The sequence below is a fragment of the Nannospalax galili genome, unplaced genomic scaffold (genome assembly GCF_000622305.1).
Source record: "Nannospalax galili isolate Female #2095 unplaced genomic scaffold, S.galili_v1.0 scaffold370, whole genome shotgun sequence".
Classification (NCBI taxonomy): domain Eukaryota; kingdom Metazoa; phylum Chordata; class Mammalia; order Rodentia; family Spalacidae; genus Nannospalax; species Nannospalax galili.
In genome coordinates this window covers 1,592,213-1,615,927 of record NW_008329335.1, presented here as the reverse complement: position 1 = coordinate 1,615,927, position 23,715 = coordinate 1,592,213, and positions in this window count along the sequence as shown.

The following is a 23,715-nucleotide window of genomic DNA, read 5'->3' as shown; positions in this document are numbered from 1 at the left end:
GTCTGAAGGGAACATTACAGTAGACTTTGCTCTCCTGCAGGTGGTTAACTGTATCCCAAAGTGAAGTTTATCATGAGACAAGAGTATTAGGTAAGGATGAGAGGCCAAAGGGAAGGGCAGGACAAAGGGGCAATGAACCATTATAATAGCCACTAGTTAGAGCAATTATAAGGTACACCTCATTATTCTTCCAGGAATCAGTTATAACATCAATATAAACTCGTCATCTTGAGAATGGTTGCTTAATAATAGTTTGTGCTTTAGTTTGTCAAGAAGGTAGTGACAACTGGCCCTTAGTAACTCATGAGACCCATATGCACTGATCCTTCCTGATGGTATGGAGAACCGTGAGTCACAAAACTGATGAAAATTATTACAGTTTCACATTCTTTCTTCCAATACTTAGGAAGCTATGATAAGATATTCTTAATTTAATATATAGACATATGTTCATACATATTCACACATTCATCTACAATATCAATTCATATAGTTTGTAATTCATGTGTAATTTCCAAATAGATCTTTATCTTATGATTTCCTATGACAAATTATCTTTCCTCAATTTTATGCTAAAAAGATAAACCTCAGGTCACAAAAAATAAGACAATTCCATCTTAAAGGCAAAAAGCTTATACTTCAGTCTTAAATGCTATCATTTGCTGAAATAAAAAAGAACATAGATAAAAACTGAATTAGAAGACAATGGAGAAAGATCACTCACCAAAGGAAAGGTATGTGATTGTGACTTTGACTAAAGTCACTGCCTTATGCAGATATATTCATTCTTAAAATGGAGACATTTTAAAATGGTGATAAAATATTCTTAAGAAAACATTAAAGGACAATGCAAGCTAAAGAGTCCTGGGCACATTTTAGGAACTGATCTTCCTCTAGATTATTTGAATCCTGGAAAATTCCTTTGAAGAAAAAACACAATCATTTTTTATATCTGTATCTCACATGGACCTTTCTAATGGAGACTTTTTCTTGATTTTTCATTTCAAATATAAAGTAACAAAACAATTAGTTTGTCTGGGAAAACATTTGGGGAAAGAATTCCTGAAGAATTTTGCTATTTTGCTAGCCTTTGTCCTATCCATTGAAACCTGAGGGTCAGATCTTCAGAATCTTTCTCAGTTGCCTTCCATGTAGCTATACATAAAATGTAGGCATTTTGCCAGGTCACAGTATTAAAACTGGCAACAGCTTGGACACACTAGAACACAAATTCATTAAGAAACAAAGTACTCAAGTCATATTTTTCAGTAAGAGCCTCCAGAATCGAGTGGAGGAAAGTTTGAGAATATTTTTCCAAAATTAGACTTGAGAAGAAACTGGATCCTATTTGGTGGTCTTCTGATGCCACAGCCTCCATGTGCCCTCTATAAAACATGACAAATTCTCTGAAAACACCAACCTGTTAATAAGCATGATGACAATTTCCCCCTGTGCAAAGGAATCCTAAAATATTTCTGTTCTTCCAATAATCAAATGGCTTCTTTACCCTCCCCCTTACTAAAAATTCCCTCACTACAAATAAATGAAGGAGATAAGTATAAGATTTGATCTTGTTTTCCTTACTGGTCAACCTTGGGGAAAGCTGAAATCATAGTGGTGACTTCTTTGTGAACTGGGCAGGGAGCTCATGCTCACTATCAGCATTATAAATACATTAGTAAAAGATCCACAAGACCAGCATCACGTGCTACACTAAGAACTTCAAGATTTCTTAAGAATTTTCTGAGATTTCTTTGGATGCAGGGGCACCATTCAACAATCCTCTGAGATAAGATTTTGACCATTGCATGCAAGGGAAAAACGAAGATAGGACTGGTTGACATGAGCTCTAACTTTATGAAGTGGTTGTCTACATCCCTTTCTGTCTATGACATTAGTGAAATGTTAAACAATTTATGGTAATAGGCAGAGGAAATGTACCAGACCCAAGTCACTGGTGCTTATCCCTCAAAAGGCCATATAAGGAAGATGAGAATTGCTAAGAAGAAAATCATATTTATCCAAGACCTAGCTCTGAGAGGATTGGGGAAATAATCCTCAAAACTCCATCCTTGGGAACTTATGAGTCTAAAAGTCTTTTGTAGATTGAAAAGAATGGTTCAGTGAGATGGAAAATTATAGGGTGAGCAATGCCATCATCATATATGGTATGTGACCCACGCCTATCTTGACCTACTGGAGTTGATTTTTTAAAATAAGATATATTTATTTTCTTTTCTTTTTAGTTTTTTAATTGTTTATTTAATAACCACATGATTGGAAGAAGCATTTCATTACAGCTTTAATATATTCAATAACAATTTCCAGAGCAAAGATACATCTCTTTCAAAAGTGTCTGTACATTTTTAGGTTCACAGTTGAATTAATACAGTTATACAATATTGAACTCAGTATAAACCTTATAAGACATAAAATTGAATGAGGTTTTAACCTTTACAAAAGAGCTCCATTTCCTTTTAAAATATACTTTCTGACAGAGACTCATTTTTTTTTCCTTTGCACCCTCCCATAGCCTTCCTCCCTCCACTATAGCCCTTATACTCTGATATCCCTGCTACTGTCTGCTGTGTGGTTGGCACCCCCAGCCATTCCCCACTACTTGCCCTTCTGGTGAATCTAGTCAACCTATCTAGAGGTCTTTGTTTTAGGAAGGTCAGCTCTTCCTCATCTAGCAGCAATCAGTTGTCAATATTCCTTTGGATAAGATTGGGGTCTGCTGTTCATTTTCCCAGTTCTATGCTGGGTTACTATCTGGGAATCCCATTGGCCACCCTGGCCAACAACTCAAAAGATGGCATTGCCTGTCTGTCATTGTTGCTTGTTATGTAGCCTTTAGCTATACATATGGACTCTTATGAAATTATATTGGCCCCTTTAATCTTTGGTTATACTTTTCTTTTGGGTGTTTAAGGCCATAGAGTTGGTCCAGATAAACCGATTTATTTTTACTCTTAAGGTTGTTTGAGGATCTGTTCCTCAGGGGTCACATGGGCTTGGGAGGACCCCCTGGCTCCTTTCTTTGACCAGTTCCGCCTATGTGAAGATAAGTCAAAGGTCCTGCTTGACTACGGTTGGCTTTGCTTGGAAGCATGGAGGAAATGATTCCTTGGTGTTGATTATCCTCTTTATAGACTGGACACTGGTTCAAGTTCATCTGGTGAGGTCTCCTCGGCCTCCTTGATCAAGACGAGAGGTGACCCACCACCATCATAGGACATTTTGAGAGATGCTCATAGCCCCTAGGAGGGCAAGGAGCAAAAAGTGTCCTTTATGTCCCTCTGACCAAATTATTACAGGCCTCAAAGTATGTCTGTTATACAGCCAAAAAGGTTAGTTCCATTAGTCTGGTATTTTTAATTACTGTGTGTCATATAGATAAATCTTGGTCAAAGACCAGTTGTTCTCAGATAATGCTACTAACACATAGATGTTTGCACATGCATCTGTAATCTCTGTGTATCTGATTTTTACTAGTCACAGTTGGCTACACTCAGAACCTTGGCACCTGAGTATGGATATAAAGTCATCAGGTAGATTTCAGTAGTAATGGTTATCACCTCTACTAAATAATATGAAGTAAATTTTTAGCCTTCTTCCTCAAATATAACTAATTTTTTATTTGTTCATTTCTGTGTGTTTATATGATACAGAAAATCCCAAACAATCTTATTCATCTATATATTCACTTCCCAAATGACACCCTCCCATAGCCCCCCTGACCCCCACCCACTGCCACTGGATTCCATATGCTCTGTCATCCCTGTTACTGTCCACTGTGTTGTTGGTACCCCCAGCCATTCCCCAGTGCTTGCTCATCTGCTGAATCTAGTCAGCCTATCTAGAGAGCCTTGTTTTAAGAAGATCAGCGCTTCCTCATCTAGCAACAATCAGTTGTCAATATTCCTTTAGATAAGATTGGGGTCTGCTGTTCATTTTCCCAGTTCTATGCTGGGTTACTGTCTGGGAGTCTCTTGGGCCACCCTGACCAACAACTAAAAGGAAGGTATCTCCTGTCTAGCATTGTTTCTTGTTATGTAGTCTTTAGCTACACACATGGACTCTTAAAGAATTATATTGATCACTTTAATCTTGGATTATACTTTCCTTTTTGGTGTTTAAGACCATACAATTGGCCCAAATACACCATTTTTTTTTTACTCATTTGAGGATTTGTTTCTTGGGGGTCACATGGTCTTGGGAGGAGCCCCTGGCTCCTTTCTTTTACCAGTTCCATGTATGTGAAGATAAGTTAATGGTCCTCCTCAACCATGGCTGGATTCACTTGGAAGCATGGAAGAAATGTTTCCTCGTGTTGACCCTCCTCTTTGACGACTTGCCACTTCTTCAAGTCCATTTGATTTTATACATGTTAATCTTCAAAACAATTTTCATGGCTTGTGTGAGTTCACTTATAGAACTAAAGAATGAATAAGGAAGGGTGTAATTTGACATAATTTGTAGTTCATCAGCTGCCTCGACTTCTGTAAACCTATAGAAAGAATATTTAGGAGATCACAATTGCATCATGCAGAAGTCTTTTTCTCTTAGAATTTGAAATCCTGAACAAAGTGTGTGAAAGTGTAACTTTGCAAAAGGAAGAGAAATAAAGATAGAAAGAAGGTGCAGTGTGTCTTAATGTGCATTTCTTTGGACAGGATAGTGATTGAGTCTGGGGTTGAACTTAAGACCTGGAGCATGATAGACAAGTATTCTACCACTGAGTTATAGCCCCAGACTTTTTGTTAGTGTTTTATTTGTCTCTTATACATAATCTTTCAGTTAGGTAATATTTTATTTGTTTTATCCCTTAGAAGTCTAAATTAATTCTCATTATTTCTCAAGTGTTTGTCGTTCCTTTTCCCCAACATTCTTGTAGGTGAATGACTTTGTTCAGGGTATTGTTTCCCTACTGTATCAATTACAGCTCCAAATTTTCTTTTATTAATATTTTATTTATTATTTTTATTTAATGTGTATGAGGTATATTCCCTGCATGTATGTGGGTGCACCCGTGTTGTGTAATGCTGTGGAGGTTAGAAGAGGGCTTCAGAATCCCCTGGAACTGGAGTGAAGGCCAGTTCGTAGCTGCCCTGTGGGTGCTGGGAATCGAACGAGGGTCCTCTGCCAGGGCAGTCTGAGCTCTTAACCACTGAACCAATTCTCCAGCTCCCAAATTTTCTTTTATGGCCCATCAGTTTCTTTCTAAAATCATAGTATCTGGCTTCATGCTGATAAGACATAAATTAAGCAGACGAAGGAGTCATAGGTGCTTTGTAATTGAAACAGCTCTTGAAGCCCTCTCTTTCTGAACTCTTACCTATTTATGTTTTCCTATTAGGTCTAGTCTACATTTTATTGGATAAAATCTGACTCTTGAGCTTAGTCTTTATGCAGAAATTTTTGGAAGAGAAAAATATCCAAAAAACAAAAAACAAAAAACACATGGTCCAGTGTGGAAGTGAGAACGCAGGAAGCATCAGATAGTGGGCCTCACTTGCACAGTGCGCAAGCTGTATAAGCAAGATGTTCAGCAGAGTAGTTATACCTGGTTATTCTGTTTCTGGGTGGCTCTTACGATAAAACCATAGTTCTGTTTACGATTCCTTTTTGTACACCAACATTCGTTAAGGTTAATCATTGGTATATTGTAGACTAAATTTTAAGAGTTTATTTGAGAAGACAGAGTATTGTGAATTGGGCAGCTCCATACTGCCAAAGATTTTGGATCCACTACAAAAGGGGAAAAAAATGCGTGGGGACAAGTTTTTATGAGAATTTCAAGAAGTAAACAAAACAATTATCTTTGATTAGCTAAAGCAAATAGAACCTATATAGGGTTTAGCAGGTCTGTCTGCTTGATCCCAAGACTGGGCATTTGTGGTGAGGGGACACCCTGGGTGAGGATTTACAGATCTATGGTAGGATGTTGAGTTAATCTGGTTTGGGAAGCTAGTTCTGGGACTTGAGGTGAAGAAATTGGAGCCCGCCCGTGAGAGAGGACCAGCGCAGGACAGGGGTGAGGGTGGATGAGAGAAATGGGATAGCTAGTACTCCTGAGGAGAAGGAATTGGAGTCCAGCTATAAGAAAGGCTGCAGGAAACATGGTGGGGTGAATGAGAGAAATGGAGTAGGGAGGCAGTGAACTTGCTCTGACTTACCATTCTGGTTGATTAGCACAGGGTCTTGTTGAATACCTGTTCATTGGAGTGTTTTAATTGATTACAATTAAGTGTCAGTTACTAGGCTATGATCATCACCCTGACTTGGGTTTTGAATTGCTTTCAGTAGGAACTTAAAGCAATGAATCTATCACATCACAATGATGTTACAAATAAATTATTCAGCACTTTACAATGGTGTTTATCAAACTCTAATTAGTTATGCATGCTGAAGTCTCAAGCTTGATGGAAAGATATTTTAAGGTGTTGATTAGAAACTGGGTATCTATATATTTAATGTTCACTTTTATTATTTACATACTGTTTATACTGCTGCCATGTTCTTAACTCACTTTCAGGGGGTTTATTCTGCTATTGTAACTTACAAGCACCCCCCCCCCTTTTAAACTAAAAGCAAGTGTCACATACTGTTGTGACTTAACTGTGAGAAAAATCTATGGAGTTATTTTGCATACTAAACACTGTATTTAAGAATTGATGTTAAAAAAATCAAAACTGCTTACTTTTATTTTTAAGGAGCTTATAGATCACTACTGAGCCTGTATTTTCATCTTTGTTCCATTGCATATCAGTGTACTGGCTGGGGCATGATTAGATGGGTTATTTACAAGAGAGCTTAGTGAGATAATTATGTACCTAAGTTTTAGAAAAGTGGAGTGATCTATAAGGTTTATCTATAAGAAGTGATACAGTAACAGCAGGAAACTATGAGTCCTTTCAGTTTCAGATGAAGCTAAAAGAAAGTACTGTATAGAACGTAAAATTAAAAATAACTATGTGACTAACAAAAGACATTTCTTTTCATGAGGGTACTGAGCCTGCTGCTCCCATCCTATACTTAGCATTTGAAAAAATAAGTATCTAGAACTCCTTTGTCTTCCTCTTTCTAACAATTTCATTGCTTGCGAAGGGCTTTACCCCATAAAGAGCCAACTGGCAAAGAACTCCTTCAATGTCATCCATACAGATCACAGTTTCAGAACACTCAACAGGTAGAGGAGAAAGGTAGACAGCAGATCTGAAAAGTTAAAAAGAATGGTTACCCACTGTGGTGCACAGATGAAATTTTATGCTTCTGTTAGATAATGAATTGTCTATGGGCTGCTCGAAGTTATGAATTGCTGCAGTGATGTCTATGGTTCCTCTCCATCATTTTCATTCATAAGTTAATAGTTATTAACCATAAGTTAATACTCATTAACCATAAGTTAATACTTAACCGTAAGTTAATACTTCATTTTGTCCCAAATCAAATTTTGGATTACTGGCAAGCACTAAAGTCATTCAATTTCAGTTCCCTTATTTAAAAAAAAAATACAAATTTATTTTTCCTTGTGTGAGCTATAGAACTGAATATAGTAATATATGTAATTTGTTCATTTTATTATTATATCACCCAACTCTGCTATCATAGGACTAAAGTAATAAAGTTTAGCTTTAATATAGCATCACTACACTAAGAATTAAGTCAATTAATCGATTAGTATGTATATCAACCTGACCAATTTTTTCTGTACACGGGTAATATCCAGGTCACTAAGCTCTTTTCCTCCAGGTGAGTAATTGGGCTGTCCCACTCTCATATCCATTTAGTAATCTCTGTTTCCTCTAGTTGTTAATCTAACACTGGCTATCACTGAGGTTCTGGTGAAGAGTCATGAACAATGAATGGGGAATCTCAAACTTGACTTAAAACCTTGCTACTATAGTAAATAGTATTTGACCTCAGGTCAAACACTCATAATTCCAATTTGCTAAACACATAAATTCAGAAAGCAAAAAATGGACTATTATGTCATAAAACAATATCACGGCAATATTTTCCTGAATCCAATGAAGTTAGTTCACTAGAGCATTATTTTTAAGGTGACTAATGATTTAAGAAGGTTAATTCTAGGAAATCTAGATAAAGTCCTTTCTGCCATATATACAGCCAAACAATGTTGGAAATGTGGTAGATCAATATTTATTTCAAATTAATGATTCAGTTAGTGTGAAATAAGTAGACTATAAGTGTGCTTAAAAGTTGCCTAAATCAATACATTTTCCTTTTCATTGTGCTTGCAAGAATAAATATATGTGATTTAAATATCTCAATAAACACTTCATTAGATATTTTTTCCTGCAATACATTTGGTAGTATACTATTTCAACAATTTCTGGCATATTATATCCCGACTAATATCATGTAAAAATGTTCATAATTATATTTTTCTTTGGTTTTTTAAAAATATTGTTTCGTTATTCATTTTTATTCCCCAAATACTAGATAATCTATAGTACTGTAACTGTAGTCTAAAATGATTGCATTTGTGACTATAGCATTGATAAATCTTTACTTTTAATAGAAATTTATAACTTTTTATGTACACTTAATTTTTATTTATTTTAACTTTATTTGTGTGAGTGTTTTGCCTGCATGTATATAAATGTACCACTGTCATGCAATGTCTGTGGGGGCCAGAAGAGGGTATCAGATCTCCTGGAACTGAAGTTATGGACAGTTGTTAGCTGCCATGTGGATGGTGGGAATCAAACCTTGGTCCTCAGCCAGAGTAGACAGTGTTTTTAACTGCTGAGCCATCTCTCCAGCCCTAGGACTTAATAATTTTTAAAAAATTTCATTTCAAATAAATTTTGTACTCTCATGTTTTCATGATGAAATATTTTACAGGGGAATTTCTCATCTAGCACATGAAACTGTAGTAAAAGTCGGGTGCCTCCATTATTCATTGTGTTCCATTCCTCATCTTAAAATTTTATTTTTCTTCTACAGATTAGTTTTCTATACTTATAAAAATACATATAGCTTCTCAGCATTAGTAATTTGTTAAGAAAATATTTTCCTTCTAATTGAAGGAATTAGAATTTCTTGTAACTCTAATTTTCTTCTGGTTAGATGATATCAACTTTGTACTTTTTAGAACACTTTAACTGCTATTATTTTTCCTTCTAGATTGGCTATCATTGACTAGATGTCTTTCTGCAATTTCTAACCACAGACTTTTGCTATTTTACTTTCATCCACATTCACGTTTCCAGTATAAACAAGGGCTCTATGATCTGAGATTTGCTTTTAAATATGTTTGAGCCTGAATTTTCTGACTTGAATTTGACTTCAGTATCTTCCTTCTCCTCCCAGTCAATTCCAACTCCTTAAGTATAACTGTCAATGACACATATTTGATAAAAATGTTCATATAGTTCCTGTTATTTCAATTACATAGCTTATGAAATGCTATTACCATCATTGTAGTTTGTGTACTCCACGTTCCCAATTTAAAAATTGTATGCATTATTCAGGAGGAAAGGTTTTTTCATCCCTTTCAATTTTACATGCATATATTGAAGGTAGGATGCAATTCAAAAGTTTTGAGTCCTCTAGCTGAAATACCTTTCAGTGCATTGTTTACAAACATTTTCGTAATGGAATAGAATATAATCAAACTTTTCCTTGCTCATTATTTTCTGGTAGAATCTTTAATATGACTTGCTTAATTCATCAATTCACCATCAGGTCCAGACTAACAAGATTATATAGATGTTTGTAAGTGTTCTGTGAACCTGACATTTGTGTGGACTTTATTAATACTCAGTATTCCAGTTTCTACTAGTTCTTTATAGTTTATTAATTAGTGTTGATTTTACTAATTATCTAAAGTATGTAAATAAAGCCTAAAATAGTTGAATAGAAAAGATTTTCCAAAAGTTAGGAAGTAACCACTCTAATATAACAACTGAAAAATCAATAATGCTTTCTTAGATTCTTCAGAGAAGTAAGGTCAAAAGAGAAACCACAGCTCTGTAAATTGTAGAGACAAAGAATGGAAATAGCGAAGCATTACAGAGCAGGTATCTGTTTACTAGACTCTCTGTAGAATCCACACCAGTGTAGGAAAACACGAATTATAATGGGTAAATTCCTAGAAACTCATTATACACAAATCTTAGAAAAAAAAATCTCCAGGGCTCTGGGGAGACCCAATCATGAAGTGACCCCATATATTTGTGAGATCAATACCCTTGAGACTCATTTTGTTTCCACAGAGGACTTATGAATGTCCCATGTATGCTTCCAGGAGGGAGACTAGAAACTGAACTATTTTGAAACACTGCCAGGTATCATATGCTAAGCTTGGTCCTGAACAGAACTTACAGAGCTAAAGTTTAAATTGTTCAGATCTGATCATAGCCTAACTGAACTGGAAGAAGGGAAATATTAACTGCCACATTGGGAAGGGAAATGCCAACCTCCAAACAACTCCTGTCCAACCTAAGGCAGGGGAGAATGGATTAAGGAGGGCAGAGAAACTCACATGGATGTGCCAGGAGAGGCACAGAAACCTGAGAGAGACCTGATTATGGGATTGCAGCAATGAACTCTGCAAAAAAAAAATGCTCCTGGAACACTGGACAATCACATTCAAACATGGGGGAGGTAAAGTAAAAGAATGAATGTGAAAGAGAAGAATAGTAGGAAACAGGTGTTAATAATGGAGATACGGATGAAAATGGTGTTATTTTAAGGGGATGGAGGAAGGGAAGGTTTTACAAGGAACCTAGGGGATAAAGGGAAAGAAGAACCTCAAGAGAGGTGGGACCATAGGAGAAAGGTATTATTAATGGAGAAATGGGAAAAATGGAGCCACCTTAAATGGGGAAACCATGGTGGAAGAGTTAGACAGTGGGAAAAATAACTAAAGCCTAGCTAGATTTAAAAAACCAGAGGGAACTATATTAGTCCAACAACCTACTGACAAATTATATATACAACTAGATCAAAGAATATAATATATGTCTAGGCAAGGTTTACCTGAGTGCATTTGGTCTATTCCTGAACTTTATCTACATGGCACATGGTAATTAAAAGTGCCAGACTTGTGGAACTAACCTTCTTGGGTGTTTAACAGACATACTATGAGGCCTATACTAATTTGGACAGAGGGATATAAAGGACATTTTTGCTCCTTTCCCTCCTAGGTCGACTAAGTTCCAGGTGACTATGAGCATTTCTTCAAAATGTCCTGTAATTGTGGTGAGTCACCTGTCCTTTTGATTAAGGAGGCCATGGAGACCCCAACAGATGGACTTGAACCAGTGTCCAGTCTACAAAGAAGAGGATCAACACAGAGGGAACATTTCCGACATGCTTCCCAGTGAAGCCAGCCATGGTTGGGCAGGACCTTTGACTTACCTTCACATAGATGGAACTGGAAAAAAAAAAAAAAAGGAGCCAGGGGCTCCTCCCAAGTACATGTTAGCCCCCAGGAACGATGCAAATGACCTTAAGAGTAAAAATAAATTGGTTTTTCTGGGCTAATTATAGGGTCTTAAACACCCAAAAGGAAAGTACAACCAATGATTAATGGGGTCAATATAATTTTTTAAGGGTCCATATGTATAACTAAAAGCTGCATAATAAGAAACAATTCCAGACAGGATATACCTTCTTTTGAGTTGTTGGCCAGGGTGGCCTAAGAGACTCCCAGACAGTAACCCAGCATAGAACTGGGAAAATGAACAGCAGACCCCAATCTTATCTAAAGGAATATTGACAACTGATTGCTGCTAGATGAGGAACAGCTGATCTTCCTAAAACAAGGCTCTCTAGATAGGCTGAGTAGATTCAGCAGATGGAAAAGCACTGGGGAATGGCTGGGGGCACCGAAAACACAGTGGACAGTAACAGGGATGACAGAGTATATGGGCTGCAGTATGTGGGAGGGGGTGGCTATGGGAAGGTGCCATTTGGGAAGTGGGTATATAGATGAATAAGATTGTGTGGGATGTTCTGTATGATATACACACAAAAAAAATCAAATTTAAAAAAAAGCTTATATTTGAGGAGGAAGAATAAAAATTTACTTCATGTTAATTAGTATAGGTGATAAACATTATCATTGAAATCTACCTTATGAGTTTATATTCATACTCAGGTGCCAAGGTTCCAAGTGTAACCAACTGTGACTAGTAATAAACAGATACATAGGGATTAAAGACACATGTGCAAACATCTAAGTGTTAGTAGCATTAAAAATATAGGAAGCAGAATATTTTAAAGTGAAATGGAGATCTTCTTTAAAGGGTAAAAACTCATTCAGTTTTATGTCTTAAAGGGTTTATACTGAGTTCAATATAGAATAACTGTATTAATTCAACTGTGAACATAAAAATTTACTGGCACTTTTGAAAGAGATTTATCTTTGCTCTGGAAATTGCTATTGAATATGATAAAGCTGTAATAAAATGCTTCTCTTAATCATGTGGTTATTAAATAAAAAAGAAAGAAAAATTAAAAAAGAAAATTAAATAAAAATCAAGAAGAAAGGCATCGACTTCACACCTTATATCCTTTACAGAATTCAATTGTAAAACACAATTCTATAAATCTGTATGGTATAAGAGGAAAATCTGTATTATCTCAAATACGACAATGACTCCTACCTGTAAGTAAAATTTATGACCTAAACTTCATTAAATTTAAATTTGTATGCTCTATGAAAGATGCTGTTAAAAGAATGAAAGGAAAGACTACAGGATAGAAAAATATATTTACAAAAGAAGCATCAGATAAAAGGCATGTAAAACATATAAAGAATCCTAAAAATCAGAAAGTATTAAATAAAAAAATCTCATTATCAACCAAGAAAAATCTTAACAGATATGAATAAAATATGTGATATAGTTTAAAGTAATGTATATGAAAAAGATTAAGAGAATTGAACTAAGTCATCATTGAACACCTATTAAAATGTTCACAGTCAAGAACCTTGGCAGCACCTGAAATAGAACTAGTCTGGAGGGATAGGAATGCCCATTCATTGCTAGTGGAAATGCAAAATGGTACAGCTACATCACGAGAATATGCAGCAGTTTCTAACAAAAGTAGGACTATTTCTACAATATAACCCAGCAAAATGTGCTCCTTAGTATTAACTCACATGAGTTGAAAACATTTTTCCATTAAAAAATGTGCATTTGACAAGCAATAAAAAGCAACAACCACACAGATAATAAAATATTAGTAGTCATAGATGTTAGGAGGAAGAAAGAGATGAATAAGTGTGATGTGGAGAATTTTTATGACAGTGGAACTGTGCAGTATGGTTCCGTAGTGCTGGATACATGACTCCCAACTCAGAAGATATGCAACACCAGTGGTGAACCCTAATGAGAAATATGTACTCTAGATATCAGGCTATGCTCATCAATTTTAATTCATGTTCCACTCAGCAAGAGATAATTAAGTGGGGAGGCTCTCCACATGTGTCTCTGTACCTTCTGTTTTTCTTTGCTGAGCTGCTAATGAAACAACAGAAAGAAAAAGTAAAGGAACAAAGATGCTCTTCTGAAAAAGTGAGGTTTCTGACACGTGATAATTAATGGTCATATTTCAGGGGATTTGGTTATTTTCAGTTTTAGTACAAATATATTCTATCTATATCACAATTATTTTCTGAAAATATCCTGTGCAGAATTAATACATGAAATTTCTGTCTTTTACCATGATGATTACTGTATCTTGACTTCTTGATAAGAAAAAAATAAACAAAGATCATTATTTTATGTACATACAGAGATGAAAAGAAATTCCTTTTGAAGACAATTTCCTTATTCTGGGGGTATAATTTGAATGATTCTTTTAATTAGTCAAAAGCAAGGTGAACAAATATCTTACTAGGCCATAACAATGATGAAAGCTTGTCTTTTGTAATTTCTTGAAGGTTGTCATTCTCTGTGACCCCTTGAATTAAACAGAAAATATTATAATTTTAAATTTTTTCTTGATTTATTTATTTCTATTTTATGCGCATAAGAGTATTGCTTGCATATATGTAAGTGCACCCATGTTGTGCAATGACCTCGGAGGTCAGAAGAGGGCATTGGATCTCGTCGAACTGGAGTTACAGATGTTTTTTTAGCCACTATGTGTGTGCTGAAATTTTCACTGTGTTCTTTGTAAGAGCAGCCAGTGCTTTTAACCACTGAGCAATCTCTTCAGCCCCCAAATGAGATAAATTTGAATAATGCCTTCTGAAAGAAAAACGTAAGAAAATCATTAATCATTGCTTTCTAGACTTATAATTTAGAAGTCTGTAAGAAGAGGTTGAGTCTTGGAAGTTCCTTAAAAAAGGCATTATCGCAAAGATTCTAAAGCATTCATATAGACAGGAGTTGGAATATGTACCTATAGATTCATCATGCTACCTGGATTGTCAATGTCCAGTATTTATATCACTCAGGACACGAACACTCTGACTTGATACTGGAATTAGGGGAAAAGAAAACAAAGTGGAATGTATAAAACTTCATATGAACTAAGACTAGAGGATGATACAGAAATAATTGTAAATATCGGTGACTTAAAATAAACTTATTCACCTCCAAATGGCCAGTGTTTGTTAGTAAGGAGGACAAGAGATTGAGATTGGAACTGGCTGGACAGGGTAAGGGAGGGACCCTGGAAGAGACACTTTAGGAATGTCCTTGTTTCATTGGTCAGGAATGCCAGAGGAGCTCTGATTTCTCCTCTGCTCTTGAATGAGCAGCACTACCTGGAAGTTTTATATATATGTGGGTGGCACTAAAACTCCAGTCCACATACTAATTCCTTCTGATAAATAGCTTTAGAATTGGGTCTCTAAACTTTCATGATGAAAATGGGTTATATCTCATCCTCATTTCAGTCCTTTTCATAAATGATTTAGGGTTACCTCTTTAGAGGGAGGAATGTTACAGGCCTATTAAGTGGAAGCTATGTCCTTCTGATCAAAGAATGGAATATATTTCTGGCCTAGATAGACACCTATCATTCTAAGCTACCTCGAACTTGAGGGTTAATCCAGTTAGACCAATCAATTACCTATTTCTTCTCTCAGATGTTTCTTCTTTCAGATATTGGCCAGAGCCTGAGCATGTTTTGTTGGGTACTATGGGCTTTTTTGGTCTTCTACAGTCATCTCTTTTGTCATCGAGATGCTTGCTTGCCAAACCTCTATCTTAACTGAAAAGGCATGATTTTCTCTGTTCCTCTTCTCCATTTCCCTCCTCTGGGCAACTATGGAGATTTACAGCCTGTCTTTCCTGTAATTTTTCTTTTAAACGCTAATGTGAGCTTCCTTCTGAGTCTGTTCTTAAATCATTTTATTACTGAAACTAAAAACTCCAAAGGGACTGCCAAATTCCCCAGTAATATGGCACCCAACACGGGGCTCTCTATAGTTTCCATAATGCTGGCAGATATGCTAGCATATGTTTACTGTACTGATTAGACAGTTAAAGGCCTTGTATCACCACTTTGCTATAATAATCTCAGCAAAGGAATAAAAGATGAAAAAAATATGTAGCCTTTACAAGCTTTCATCCAGAATCCATGATGAAATACAGATACATATTTCTCATATTTATTTGTCAACATCAGTAACAGTAACAAGCCTACCTTTAAATGTTCATGGACCTCAAATCTATAATGTGCCATAAAGTAAGAAACCCAGAAAAAACTGGAGTGCAACAACACTTGTTTCCTCAGTGCTGCCTGAATAGATATTTTATAGACACAGCTTTAAACAGTGCGTGAGTGGATAACACAGTTGAGTAGCTACAGCTAATAACCATTTTAATTATTTGATTCAATGAAAATACAGTAATGATCTTATTGGAACATTCTACTTTTTGAAGTACTTCATTTTCTAGTTTCCCTTTGGGTTTTGAATTTCTTCTTTATCATATTGAGTAAAGCAGAGTTATAGATAAACATCATTGTAAAAAATGTTATAAGGATATAAACAAATAAAAATTTAAAACAATGTGTGTGGTGGCACACACCTTTAGTCCCAGCACTTGGGAGGTAGAGGCAGGCTGACCTCTTTGAGTTCAAGGCCAGCCTGGTCTACATTGTGAGTTTCAGGCCAGCTGGAGCTACAGGGAGATTGTTTTAAAAAGACCAAAACACAAAAAAAACAGAATTAAAATGATGATTAAAAGCACTAAATAAATTTGGGGAAATAATGTTGACCCTGTATTTGTTTTCCTTCAGTGAGATGAAATTATTAATGGTGGAACTACAGATGCACAAGTAGGTAATAAAACACAGGCGGGAGTGGCAGGCTGAATAGAATAGCAAAGTAATTAAGTACAGGATCTTACTGTTCATTTTCCTCTCAAGAAGACTTTCATTATCAGCATTACTCAGATTTCAATCTGTTCTGTGCCTCAAAGGCTTTGAAGTTTGCATCCTGAGAGATTGCTTCCTCATTCTAGGCCTTGACTTTACTTTCTTTAGAGGATTTGCCTTAGGAATCTTGTACAGGCTTCCTCAGCAACTTTGATATGTAAATCTTTCTAAAAGCCTCTAGTACTTTCATACCCCAGGCACTTTCTCAAGGACCTGGCAGCACTCCTAGATGGCATCACCAAGAATAATTCCAGGTCTCCTTAGGATGTGAGGAGTCAACTGCCCCAAGTTCTAGAAATAAGTACTATCCTAACAAGAGAAAAGTTAACTTTTCCTCTAGGTAAAGCAAGTAGCAAAAACAGATAGATGGACCATGTTTATCTCCCTACCTTGGAGTTTAAATTTAATCCTTTCTTTAATCAGAACTGATTAAAGATTGAGTTCTGGACACTCCCCACAATTGCAATAGCATTCAACAATGTTTTCCTTACATATTTCACTGTCTGGTGCTGCCTCTTCCTTTGACACTTAGGATCTAACACTCTACCCTTGTTTTCTCTTGATCATTAATCTCGTTCAGTTTTTAGACTGTGTAGAAGAATGTGTTCTGTGGGAATTGTCTCTTATATGCACAAACAATATACAAGCATTTGAGCTAGAGATAACGATGTGATTATTGAACAGTGATTCAAATATCTATAAAAATATTTTCACATTTACATATCTACATTTTCCAGTTTTTATTCCAAGAGCCCAAGAAACCAATAAATTATAATTACATTCTCTAGAAACACAGTTAAATACATTTTAGAACAGTATCTGAATTGGATATATATTTGTACAACACATTTTTGTGTATTGTCTAAAAACACTACTAACAGTAGTAGTAGGAAGAATATATTATCTTTATATAGCTATTATATACTTTCACATTCCTAATAAACCTCTCATCATCTCCCATCATAATTTAAGAGTGGAAAATAGCTCTTAGGAATTCTGTTTGGGATTTTTGTTTAATAAAAAATACAATGATTGATAATTGATAGAGTTTTAAGTTATTGATTCAATTACTTTATTTAAAGCCTTTCATTACCTTCCCTTTCTAATTAATTATTTTTAGTGCTTTTTTTAATCTCTCAAGCTTCATGCACTGATTACCATACTTGGCTATTTAATAAATAATGATAGAATTAGTTTGATCAATGTCCTTTTTTCTTTTCTTTTTAAAAAAATTGCAGCCAGGGTTTAGCTATGTAGTCCAGGTTATCCTCAAACTAAAATCCCTTCTGCCTCAGTTTGCCCAGTGCTGGGTTTACAGGTAAGTCTTCATACATAGTTTCTTCGTCTTTATCTATATGGCTGGGGTGATTTTTTCAGAAGTTAAACATCTTAAAATCAAGGACATAAAAAGCTTTTATTACAGCTAGGAAATAAAATGTCATCTATCAGTCACAGTTAGATTGATTTATCTCTTTTTATTATTGACAATAGGAAGTCCATTGTAGGATCATAAATTTCTGTCAAGCCTGGATTCTTGGAGCACTTTTCATACTCTAGTGATTTATGTTACCAATAGAATGAGGCAGTGTGGATAGTCCCCCATAAAACCTATTTTTCTCTTTTAATACTGATGAGCTAAAGTCTTCGTGATTATGTGATTCAGAGTAGGGAAATATAGTCTCTACCATGTTGTTATCAAAACAGTTTGTGCTCTGGAAAGGGTGGAAGTATCTCAGTACCCTAGGTGTTCTCTAACACCATGTATCTATGTATAGACCATTAAATGAGACAAAATATGGCCGTGAATTATGGCCAATAATTCAAATTTCAGTAAATTGTGACTTTACTTTCAATTAAACTTAGAACTGTAAATTTACTCTTATTTAAGACTTTACAGAATAAGTCCTCACTAACAATTAGAGCAAGACATATTTTGTGTGAATTACTTTTCACAAAGGATGGCATACATCAGTTTTAAGGAAAACATTCACAGGCATTATACTTCCTAATATTACTTTTTGTCATTAATTTGCCTAATTCCCCTCTGTTTTATTAATTTCTATTTAAATGTTTCAAGTTTAATTTAAATTTGATAATCAAACTTTGTCTTGAATATATCAGGGTCATTTGAAGTTTCCCCTTGGTCTTCCTCCTGCCCTTCTTATTTCTATCTCTTTATGGTTCTGTTTTGCTGAGTAGAAGCCCTTGTTTAGATTTCTAGTCATTTGCCAGAATAAAAGTCCTGACCCTTTAGCTCCTACAGAGATTTAATCATCTCAAGATTGTCAATTCCCTAAACCCAAACCTCTCCCAATCAATATGAAGCAGAGTGGAAACATGGGTCCTCAACCTATGGAAATGGAAGAGAAGGTTGGCAATGGAGAACGAACCAATGTAGTTGGAAATAATATTTGTACACTTCATATGAAAGTATAGAAAATGTCCAGAACAGCATACCTTTGAATCTGGTTACTTTGGATAACTGAAAAGTGATGAACCAGACAGTTCAGGGTTTCTTCCCTCTCAATCCTTTGCTCATCTTTCCTTTCACCTTCCCTCCTAGTCAATACCTTGGTCTTTGGAGTTCTTGTAATGACCCTTTGTTCACATGGATTGACATAGTTTATCTGAAAAGAAAATATACATGCTGATCACAGGAGGTCCAGATCCAAATAGATTTTTAGGAAGAAAAATGTGGAGCTGGAGACATGGCTCAGCGGTTAAGAGCACTGGATGCTATTGCAGAGGACCCAGGTCGATTGATTCCCAGCACCCACGTGGTGGTTAACAACCATCCATAACTCCAGTACCCTGGGAATCTGATGCCCTCTTCTGACCTCTGCAGCATTGCATGGCATAGGTGCACTTACATACCAATCACTTGTCAATTATACCCAAAGTTGCTCAAAGTCGACATTGACTGTCTCAACTTTCCCATCTTTGTAGAAGTGGGCGAACAGAATGCATCTATCAATCAGGAGCTGTTCTGTGGCATTAACATTAATTGAACCAGGATTTGGTTTTGCCTCAGGGTCCAAGCTCCTCTTCTAGGCCAGGTGTTTTGTACACCCCTACCTCACCCATAATCAGAAGATGGGCTCCACGGAAGACTTGTCTACCCAGGATTTCCTTCCCAGTTGCCCTACTGTGACCCTTCATAGGAGCCATGTGAACACTCCTGAAGCCTGGAAAACGGCAGTGTGAGGACTCCTCGATTTTCTTCAGGACCTGTCTGGCATAAACCTGTTTCCTTCCATCAACTTTTGTCTCTGAAGCTTTCAGTACAGTCTTGAGTGGAAGGACTTTAGAAAATAGTTTTAAATATATATTTATTTTTCATTATACTGATAACACATTTTACTTGTAGAATAGAATAATTTTATTTTGATTTATTTATTATATATTTTTACTTATATTTTGTGTGTATGTATGCCTGAAATTATGTATTTTGTCTGAGTGTATTTAAGTGCAACATGTGTGCACAAAACAGTGGAGGCCAGAAGAGGGCATCAAATGGCCTGGAACTGGAGTTTAGGAAGGTTGTTAACTGCCATGTAGTGCCCTTAACCTAGAGCAATCTCTCCAGACTTAGAATAAACACTTTTTTTTTTTTTTTTTTTTTTTTTTTTTTTTTTTTTTTTTGTCTTTTTGAGACAGGGTCTCCCTGTGGCCTCAGCTGTCCTGGAACTCACTATGTAGACCAGGCTGGCCTCGAACTCACAAAGATCCACCTGCCTCTGCCTCCCAAGTGCTGGGATTAAAGGTGTGTGCCACCACACCCTGCAGAATAAACACTTTTAAAAGATACCTGCTAATCTGCAGATAAGCAAGTTTATTTTACCCAAGACCAAAGGCATGCTCTAACAGTTAATGAACTCCAGACTCAATCTTTATTTGTAAAGCTTATCAACTTCACTAAACCTTTCTTTGACATTTTTAGTTACTTTTAATACTTTGGTATCTATAAAGAATGTATGTTCAATAACACAGACTCAGAAAAACAAACGACATATGTTCTCCCTCATATGTGGCTCCTAGCATCAAATTCTTTTAAATCCCAGGTTCTTTTAATAAGATGATGCTATACCACAGTCCCTTCTGCATGAAATTACTAGTCACAACTGAGCTTGTTGACAGTTGTGATCAGTCATTAAAGGAGTGCCAAGCAGCTCAGAAAGTAACTGACTGTGACTTGTAACAATCAGAAATATAGAGGTTAGAAATGCACATGCAAACATTTTAATGTGAATTTCATTAAAAATAAATTTTTCTGTATGAAACTGTGTATTTTAATGAAATGGAGATCATTTTTAAAGGTTAAAACCTCATTTAATTTTATGTCTTATAGGGTTTATACTGAGTACAATATTGGGTAACTGTAATAATTCAATTCTAAACCTAAAAATTTACAGCCAATTTTGAAAGAGATGCATCTTAACTCTGGAAATTGTTATTGAATATGTCAATGCTGTTGTAATGAAATGCTTCTTCTAAGTATGTGGTTATTAGATAAATAGTTAAAAAAAGAATACATGTTCAGATTCAAAGTAGGTTTTAATTCAATTCACACACAAAGAGATTTGGTGAGGAGCTTCTAAGTCTTAATTGGCCATGCTTCAAGATTGATTACTTATTTGTGCTCATTTGAATAGAAAATTTTAAATATCATATATCATAAGCAAAAGCATTTGAGGACCACCAACAAAACCGAGGTTCAGCTTACAAAAGCAGCTTGAGTATGTCTTATTCTAATATCAACTTTGAAGATAGGAAACCAAGGAACTTTTCTTTCTAAAACTGAGCAATATAAGACCAAGGTAGTGTTCACACATAAGCAAATAACTATGATGAGGTCTTCCCAATAAATATCTAAGACAAGATAAAGGACATGTCATTACACTTGAAATTTTTTATTACTTATTTCAAGATTCACTTAAAAATCAACTCTGCTTACTTATATTGTGGTAAATGTAGTTCGACATAGGAAATTCTCAAATTTAGAGTTATATAGAATTTAAAAGAAAGTTGAACACACAAATTATCACATTGTGGCTATAAACCCTTTTCTTTCTTTTTCGAGTATTTTATTTATTATTTATTATGTTTATTTTATGTGTATGAGCATTTTGCCTCCACATATATATATAAGTGCACCTCTGTTTTACAATGCCCGTAGAAGAAGAGGGTGTGTCAGATCTCTTGGAACTGGAGTTATAGATGGTTGTTAGCCACCATGTGGGTGCTGGGATTCCAACCTGGGTCTTCTGCAAGAACAACCAGTGCTCTTAACCAATGAGCCAGCTCTCCAGGCCTTGAAAACTTTTCTTAATTGCCGAAGATAAACTCTTCTAATTCACTGTTATAATTAATTGAGATAACATTGTTATATAGCCTTTGCACCTGTATTTCCCTCTGTACTGTCCTGTCTCTGAAAGAACCACCTCTTACCACCACTCAACTCTCATCAGCTCTTTCGGTATTTTTTTTTTTTTTTTGGTCTTTTTGAGACAGTCTCCCTGTAGCCCCAGCTGTCCTAGAACTCACTATGTAGACCAGGCTGGTCCTACCTCCTGTGTGCTGGGATTAAAGGTGTGTGCCACCACACCCAGATCTTTCAGTATTCTTACAGCCTCACAGGACTCTGTAATTACTTTAGCTAATGATCTGGGGTCATCATGGAAGGTTGCAGGGTTTGGCTAATTCACTCAAGAGCAAGGATCTATGCTTCCAACTTTCTATTCTTTCCTTCTAATGAACACAATGCCATTTGTTTTTATTGGTAGGTCTACTAAATCACAGAGGAGAAACCATCAGCAGGAATCTTTGAATATCCATATGTATCAGGGCCTTAATGGATATACATGGATAAATTCATAGGCAATACATATTTTTTGACTGAGTTGGGGCACAACATCTAAAAACTTTTGTATTGGATCATATTCTAATCTATCCTATTATTTTTTGCCTACTGCTGTTACAGAAAAGTCAAAATGAAGTCATAATATTTCCAAGTTCATTGGTTAAAGTGATTCCCTAAATAACCTATTTTCTAGATAAGTAACCTAAAGATATTAGTCCAGTTCAACTCAGGTACATTGATACAGCAAATATATGCACCCAAAGTTCTCTGTGTGCACCCAAGAAGATTTGTTTTCCTTATGTGGTGGTCACATTTGCTCTTATGCACCAGTGTTCTTTGTTGAGTCAGCAGACTCTTTAAGAAGGTATGGCTAAGGAAAAACAAACACATTGGTCAAATAACATAACTAATTTTAAATTTTCTGCTGAGTGTTAGCACTTGCCATCTTCAGAGTCAAATAGCTGATATTGAAGCAAATGGGATAAGAAATATAAACCTTCTATAAGGACATACAAAATAATTGAGAATAGTAACAAAATATATGACACTTAGATTCTATAATTGTTTCCCTCCTTGGTACATTGCCTAGCATTATCCTTGGAACATAGTGGTAAATACTTTGAGTCAGTGACTTTTATCTCTCAGCTTCTGCTTACTCAAATGTTATTGTTCCTTAACATTTTGCTTCTTAAAAACAAATGTAATTATTGAGCCATTGTACTTAATGTCTTTGTAGCAGTCAGTACAATAAGCCTAAAAATTCACTCCTTCTGACTTACAGTTTCTCTTTTAATACAATTAAATTTGTATCAACGTTTCACAGTGCTCCAATCCTATTACTAATATTTAAAAGTGCGGTTGAAAAGCTTATGTATTACACACTGCTTTTCTGCATATATTAGGCCTCTGGAAGAGAATATAACAGTCATTCATTTTAATTAAATCTCTTTAGATTGGAGTGATTCATCCAGATGATATTGTTTGTTTGCATTGCGTTGTCATTCATCTTACTCCCTTAATGTTGAATTATTGCCTTTCTATTCACTTCTATGAACCCCAATCGGCAAGTATATAAAGTCAGAGTTATATAGAAATTGTCTCATCATAGGAAACTCACAACTGTATATCCCCAAGTTTTTTACACATGGTTCTCCAAATATAGATATTTTTTACACCTGAAATAGAAATAAATCATCAATTATACTGTATCTCATAGGAATATTACATCAGGCATGTCTTCTCGAGTTTTTCAGATTATGATATTGACAAAGGAATAAATCATGTCTTATTAGTTACTTTTTTCTAATGTTTATAAAAATGACAGTGAAGTTGACTTAGTAAAAGTTTATTTAATAGGTTTTCAATACTAAGTTCAACTTATAATTATTATTATTATTACCTAGACTGTTTCCAGGATTTATCATATTGACAAATATTTTCTTCAGTTGAGAAAAAAAAACATTAACTTCATCATTTTGATT